Source organism: Alosa alosa, chromosome 22, assembly GCF_017589495.1.
Source record: "Alosa alosa isolate M-15738 ecotype Scorff River chromosome 22, AALO_Geno_1.1, whole genome shotgun sequence".
NCBI lineage: Eukaryota > Metazoa > Chordata > Actinopteri > Clupeiformes > Clupeidae > Alosa > Alosa alosa.
Genome location: NC_063210.1, coordinates 29,078,114 through 29,086,494, shown reverse-complemented (window position 1 = coordinate 29,086,494; position 8,381 = coordinate 29,078,114).

Here is an 8,381-nt window from a genome sequence, read left to right as displayed (position 1 = left end):
TGTTTTAGAGCCTAATAATCCTGACCTATGAAAACCACTTGTGTTGATAGGCACTGATGTGGGTATTGTCCATTTTCTTTTATGTGGGCCCTATTCGATCATGCCTGGTATTATAATCCATTAATATTAAAGATTTATTTTGTAAATAAATACATCTATCGCCCATGTTATGCCAACATATCTAATTTACCTGGATGTAGGCTACAGTAGATAGAGGCTTATCGACATCTGCTGTTGTCAGTGTGTAGTCTATCCCTTTACTCACAATAACCTACATGTTTTGTTTATTTGTAAAAAAAACATTCATTGTTCAAGTATTACCTGCTGACTAATGCAAACTACTGATTGCTTTTAAAGAATTTCACTTGCACATGCACTCAAGTTTCTTTCAGATTGCGGTGTCATTCTGCCATCTGTGAGGCTGCAATGATTATCCCAACTACAGTGATAGGTGCGCGATCTCCGTCTATAAGCCTATTATTATTTGTTCTCACTTGGATCCATATGCTCAAAAGAAAAAAACAAATTAAACACTTATTAATGAGCAGCTCAAAATATTTCGCCTTGGTCCACTCGTTGTTAATTGCTGCATTTTGCCTGGGAAAGGTCCGCGCTCCATTAGCGCCTTAGTTATGAAAACTTTAACCATCAGCGACACATTGAAAATATGCTAACTGAAACAACTCGTGAACAAGTAATAACTTTCCAAGACACAGTCAAACTATTAGGCCTAGGTGAATTTACAATCGCACTCAGTGGAATATTTTTAGTTTCACAGCAAAACGGCAGGTAGGGGAACGCGAATTTGCGAGTGAACACTTGTTAAACTCACCTCATCAAGTCTCTCATTTCACCCACCGTTGGCGGAAGAAAAAATAACAGACAGGCCACTATGCTTTGCCTGTCATTCTCACTTGTCACTTTCTCTCTGTATCTCATCCTCGCATGAAATATATTAGCGGGAGATTCACATGCACACAGAGCTTTCCGGAGAGGTTGGACGTCTGCTCGGTTTGCCATAATTAGATTCTATTTTCAGACAGCTATATGTGTCTGTCTCTTGTGTTTGTGTCTCGCACCTCATTTTCTCTCTCTCTCACCTCTCTTCTTGTCTGCTCGTTTTGCGTAGTTTTAAGTAAAAAATCGTACACGCTCACACACACACTGACCACACACACACACCACACACAGACACACATCTCTCTGGCTGGTCTCCCTAGGCAGCCACATTCATCTGTTTGTTTGTTGGCACAATGTGAAATGGACAGGTAACAACCGAAGATTTTGACTTATTTTAATCTTAAAAAAAAGCTAAAAGTAAGATCAGATTAGATTATATTCAACTTTATTGTCATTGTGCAGAGTACAAGTACAAAGACAACTAAATGCAGTTTGTGTCTAACCAGAAGTGCAAAAGCAGAAAAGTGCAATGATATAGTATAGGCAGGTGGTGCATAGACAGGACAAGAAATACAGTGCAGTGTAGACAGTAGTATACAGTTGGTTAATATGTGCAGTGTATTAGCACCTTATAAGAGCAGAATAAATATGGCTATGTAATATGAACAATGTATGAACAACATGTACAGATATGTGCAATGTAGCAGTAACAATATAATAATAACCACTAAGTATACAGTTTTTACCAATTGCTAAAACACAATTTTGCAAACTAGGCTGGTTTTATCAACATACTAAACTCAATTCACAAAACCACACACCCAAACTGCAAAATACCTTGTATATCCTGCAAAATGATACATTTTCTGCCAGGGCTAGTCTAGCAACTTTCCGTTGGCTTGTGAGCTCGAAAAATTAAACTTCTATCAGGCCAATCAAATCGTGTATAGAGTCGTTAGGCGGGCTTAACATAATGATTGATGGCAGTGTTGCAACGGTTTGGCTTGAATTCCCTGCTACTTGAAAACAAACTAGATGTACCGCATAGCGGTACAAAATATGACCGCCGCTCAGTCCTGTACATCCATTCCGCGAAAATAAATCACACTTCAATTTGTCTCCATATTTTACTCCATCCCCCACTCTTGAAACTTTTGTGTATGCTTGTTTGGCATGCCTGAGTGTGTGTGTGCGGCTGCACAGAAAGTAGCCTACTGGTGCTGAAAAGGTGAATTGTAGATTGTAGAATAGCCAAAGAAGATGTAGCATTGTTATAAAACCTTTAAAATCTCTAAACAATCACAAGTAGGGCAGTTCATCACAGTTCATCCATTGCAACTGGATTGATGAAAGGTCACTTACACCTGTAGGCTACATTGTATTTGGGAAAAGCAAAAGGTATCAGCATAATGTTATTTATTTATTTATTTATTTATTTTTATGTATTTATAAACAAAAACATCTCTGTCAGTTCCATGCCGTTTTCAACAGCTATCAAAAACAAAGGTCATTTTGGATGGATGGATTTTTGTGAATGTTTCTTCTTCTACATAAGATTTTAGTCATCTTTAGTTCATGTAATACTTTTATTGTCAATGCACAAATTAAGTAACAGTAGTCTGAAACGTTATTGTTAATGCACAAATTAAGTAACAGTAGTCTGAAACGAAATGCTGTTTTACATCTAACCAGTGGTGCAAATAACTGACATGTCCAAATGGGCCTTGATGAAATGCGCCGCTAGACTGTTCATACACATTTTAACGGGCCAAAGTTGAAGAGCTTTTGTCCGCTATTGTTCAGAAATATAGGCTGATTCATGTTCCCTTGCATTGTGTAACTGAGGTCCATGGCTAGTCTGGCTTTCATCAGACCAAGCTCAATCTTTTAAGAAATCAAAAATAAATAGCGGGCAGATCAGGCTGGGTTCACCCAGCCTAGTCCATAGGCACCCGATATTGTTTAATTTTCAGATTGAGATATACACGCTCTGGCTATTCTAAATGCAAAAATGCATTAGGGAGTTATGACAAAACTGTAACTAACAAACTAGATCTTAATAGAAAGCCGTTAGCTTCCTAAGCTACAGGTAGGATTATAAGGTAGGCCTATTTACAACATAAATTGTCAATAGGCTATGCTGGCTTACACAAATAAAATCTCCTTTGAAACCAATGGCTTCGCCTTTACAATATCAAGCGGACTTAAACTGCCATATCGTGGCGAAAAGTTGTAATAAAATTCACGCAGCTCCATGAGGCAAGGAAAATGAAGTAGCGCGAATGAAGTAGCCACTTCTAAATGGGACCCACTACACAGTAGCTTAAGGTGTGTTGCTAAAAGCAGCCATAATGAAATGAAGGTGTCATTGTTTGGATACTTCACACACACGTGCTTTTTAATTTCACAGACTACAACTACCAAGCTGGAATCAAAGCACATCGATTCCCCTCTCACACCCTGCACGCACTTAAAACAAAATAAACAGGCGTCTCAGTCTCACGCATGTATAGGCAAAACTGTATCAGACCGGTGTAACGTTGGTAAATCTTCCATTGCACAGAATGATTTTGTAGCACGTGCAATAAATGTCAGTCGAAAGATACAAACAGTGCTGCTATCAATTTGCTTGGTATAACCGCATTTATAGTTTTCTACAAATGCAATCAATCAAATGGGCCTCCATCACTCAACCAACGCTAACGGTAACATTACCTAGGTCCTTATTGATATTACAAGATTAACGTACCTGCAGTAAAAACCAAGCATGTCCAATAAACATCCTCAGATTTATTTCGGCTTCAAGAAGAAATGGGAATTACACTTCATGTGAACATCGTCCTGTCCTTATTAGATGTTCGCTGCGGTAAATTACAGTCCTTGTAGGAAGTGTCCATTGTTTTTCCCCAACCCACTTTTAACTTCCAACAAAATTACGTCTCACTGCAACGATGCGCCATCTAGTGGACAAACGACTACTTATCGCCAATACTGAAAATGCAGCCATGATGATGAATATTTATTTTGGCTTTCTTTTGATCCTATTGAATTTGTAATTATGTATCGGCCGTTCTAATACCGATAGTATGTGGGTGCCTGTGTGTGTGCATGTTTATATGTGTGCACCGCCATTTACAGGCCAATGAGTGTACAGTCACTAAATGTACACATAACCTAATTTTTTTAGACCCCCCCATGGATGAAATTCTACGAAACTTGGCATACCCCCAGACCCCCAGAGAATGCCAGGTCAATCATACACATAAAATTTGGTGCAGTTCTGAACATCTTAACTGAAGATAGGGGCAATTAAAGCAGAATAATATTGCATTTTCATTTTTTACCGGGGGGGGTGCAAATCACAAATGAGTGATTATGAGCCAGGTTGATGTGGGCCCTTGAGACCAACATACCATAAAAGAGAACTGTGTCTGCCCACAGAGAACTGTGTCTGCCCTACCCTCCTTTCGGGGGGTCCAGTCCAGCGGGGGGGGCTGCAGATCAAAACTTGAAAAATGACGGTTCCATGCTATCCATGTGGGGTACATGCCCACCAAGTTTTGTGTACCCGGTCTTTCAGTGTCCCGGGAATCCTTGTTGGTGTCACGTCACTAAATGTACACATAAGTTATTTTATTGTAGGGCCCACATTGACCGAAAGTACACAAAACTTGGCATGCATTCGGAGGGTGTCATAATGATCCTACACTTTTAATTTAAATGCAGTTTTGACCTTGTCAGCCAGAGATATTGTGATGAAAACACCTCATTTTTTGCTTTTAATTTTTAACTAGGTGGCTATACATGAAATAAGTGGTAATGGGATGGGTTGACATGCCCCTTAAGACCAACATACAAAAAAAGGTGGACCTCCTAGGCCCCTACGGTTCTCGAGATATTCACAGAAAACTGTCTCCGGCCACCTACAGGCCAGTTGGTGTATAGTAACATAAATTAATTTATTGTGTGGCCCCCATGAACGGAATTCCACAAAACTTGGCGTGCATACAGAGGGTGTCATAATGATCCTACACTTCCAATTTAAATGCAGTTTTGACTATGTTAGGTCACAGATACCTTCAATTACACCACCTCATTTTACTTTTTGTGTTTAACTAGGTGGCGCTATACATGAAATGAGTGGTTATGGAATGGGTTGACATGGCCCTTGAGATCAACATTAAAAAAAATGGTCCTCCTAAACCCTACGGTTTTCAGATATTCACAGAGAACTGTATCTGCCCTACCCTCCTTTCGGGGGTCCAGTCCAGCGGGGGGCTGCAGATCAAAACGAAAAATGACGGTTCCATGCTATCCATGTGGGGTTACATGCCCACCAAGTTTTGTGTACCCCGGTCTTTCAGTGTCCCGAATCCTTGTTGGTGTACGTCACTAAATGTACACATAAGTTATTTTATTGTAGGGCCCACATTGACCCGAAAGTACACAAAACTTGGCATGCATTCGGAGGGTGTCATAATGATCCTACACTTTTAATTTCGTGCAGTTTTGACCTTGTCAGCCAGAGATATTGTGATGAAAACACCTCATTTTTTGCTTTTTAATTTTTAACTAGGTGGCGCTATACATGAAATAAGTGGTAATGGGATGGGTTGACATGCCCCCTTAAGACCAACATACAAAAAAAAGGTGGACCTCCTAGGCCCCCACGGTTCTCGAGATATTCACAGAAAACTGTCTCCTCGCCACCTACAGGCCAGTTGGTGTATAGTAACATAAATTAATTTATTGTGTGGCCCCCATGAACGGAATTCCACAAAACTTGGCGTGCATACAGAGGGTGTCATAATGATCCTACACTTCCAATTTCGTGCAGTTTTGACTATGTTAGGTCACAGATACCTTCAATTACACCACCTCATTTTTTTACTTTTTGTGTTTAACTAGGTGGCTATACATGAAATGAGTGGTTATGGAATGGGTTGACATGGCCCTTGAGATCAACATTAAAAAAAAATGGTCCTCCTAAACCCTCGGTTTTGAGATATTCACAGAAAACTGTATCTGCCCTACCCTCCTTTAGGGGTCCAATTCAGCCGGGGGCTACAGATCAAAACGAAAACGATGGTTCCATGCTATCCATGTGGGGTTACATGTCCACCAAGTTTCGTGTACCCCGGTCTTTCAGTGTCCCGGGAATCATTGACAGAAATTTGGGCATGCGAAAAAGAAAAAGAAAAAAAAAATCTGACTAAAACCAGCTTCGCTGCGCGGCGGTCATAATAAGATAATGTTGCTGTTGGCGAACAGTGTGACACGAGTTAAGCTTTAATTAAGTTGGCAAAAGTTTGAACTGGCCAACTAGCTCCGCTGGTGGGAAACGCATGGGACTCATAGCTGTCCTATTGCGTGCAGAGGGAATTTGAAAGACAACCGATTATCCCGCCCTTCGGACTGAGCACTGCGAACGGTGAGTGCCCAGACCCTACATTTTAATGTGGGTCTGGCTCATCAGGCTAGCAAAATGAAGCACTGCAACCAAACTACATATAGCATTGTCAAAATCTAACTTTTGCACCAAATGGCACACACTTCATTCATATAACCAGATTTTTGTCTAACCAACTACACACTGTTGGGCATAATGAAAATAACTCTCATCTTTAGCATGCTTTGCCATAGTACTAAAATAGTTAATTTACAGAAATATTTGCAGAAACACACACATGCTGTTGAAACATTTTATTTTTCACCAAACAAGTCAGTGCAACATATGCACAGCAGATATATTTATATTGGCCAATTAGCTCATGTAGTGTCATTTTGAATGGCAGTGTTTTAAAATGGCAAACATGTGACTATGTTTATGGCAAATGTGAATTAGTCTAAGGCTAACTGTGGTGCAACGTACATAAGGCTAACTCATGAGGCTAACTCTGGTGTGATGTACATAAGGCTAACTCATGAGGCTAACTCTGGTGTGATGTGCATAAGGCTAACTCTGGTACAAAAGGCTAACTCTGGTGTGATGTACATAAGGCTAACTCTGGTGTGATGTACATAAGGCTAACTCTGGTGTGATGTGCATAAGGCTAACTCTGGTGTGATGTACATAAGGCTAACTCTGGTACATAAGGCTAACTCTGGTGTGATGTGCATAAGGCTAACTCTGGTGTGATGTGCATAAGGCTAACTCTGGTGTGATGTACATAAGGCTAACTCTGATGTGATGTACATAAGGCTAACTCTGGTGCTACGTACATAAGGCTAACTCATGAGGCTAACTCTGGTGTGATGTACAATGTTAGTTGGCTAGGCCTACTTTTACAACTTTTGTGTTGGCATGTAAATATCCTGTCCAAAACTAACATTGGCAGAATGATTACTCCTGGATTTGAACCAACAATCCTCAGAGCTCACTCATCTAACCAGTGCGCTACCGCATTTCTTGTACATTATGAAATTGCAATAAGTTTTAACACTTAAAGTCTCGGTTGCTAGGTAACTATAAACAAACTCAAAGGTCGTAATTCTTGATTTCGCTTACAAACTGACGGTTTTATGCGTTCACTAAACAAAGACTATGGAAATTAAACACCACTTTTCCATCAAAAAGCTTGTTGTAAAAGGCATAACTTGTTAGATTTAAGAACTAGGTTCACTAGCTCTGTGTGTTATGAGTCCCATAGAACAACACTGCCACCTACTGGATTAGAAAGTCTGTCAGCAGGCGAATTAGAGGTAGGCTATTTGTGGATCTGGGTGGCTCCTCTGCCGCAAAAATTGTCTCAAAAACACGTGTGCTGATCCACAAATGCGAAAACGAAAACTGCGTGTGCTGGTGATCCACAAATGCAAAAGTAGATTTCACAAAGGCAATTTTCAGTTTTACAAATGCTATTTCATTTACAAATACACATCTACAATTGTGAAAACTAATTTACAAGGTACAAATATGTTTTTTTTTTACGTGTGGATTTGTGCGACTTTCATGTGAAGAACGTCTCAAAAACACTTAACTTTGGAAAGCGAAGAATGCGTGTGCTGGTGATCCACAAATGCAGAATCACATTTCACAAATGAAATTTTCGGTTTTACAAATGGCATTTTATTTACAAATATGATTTTTTTTTATATGTAGATATCAAAACACACATGCAAATATTTGTGGATCCCCCTCTGGAACCCTAACCCTAACCCTAACCCTAACCCTGGGGACACATCCCCAACTCCTGTTGTCACAATACCAACATTATTGTCTCAATACCAATACTAAGAGAAGAATCTCAATTTCGATAATTTTGCGATTTTTTAAAACTTGATTTGGTTTGTGTGATTTGTGAGATCATTCACATCAGTGGCAATCATAGAATTTGATTGACCCTCCACACACAAACACACACATACATAGAAAGTGATGGTTGTCATCAGTGTTGGGCAAGTTACTACAAAATCGTAATGTATTATATAAGTATATATACTTTTTTGATCCTGTGAGGGAAATTTGGTCTCTGCATTTA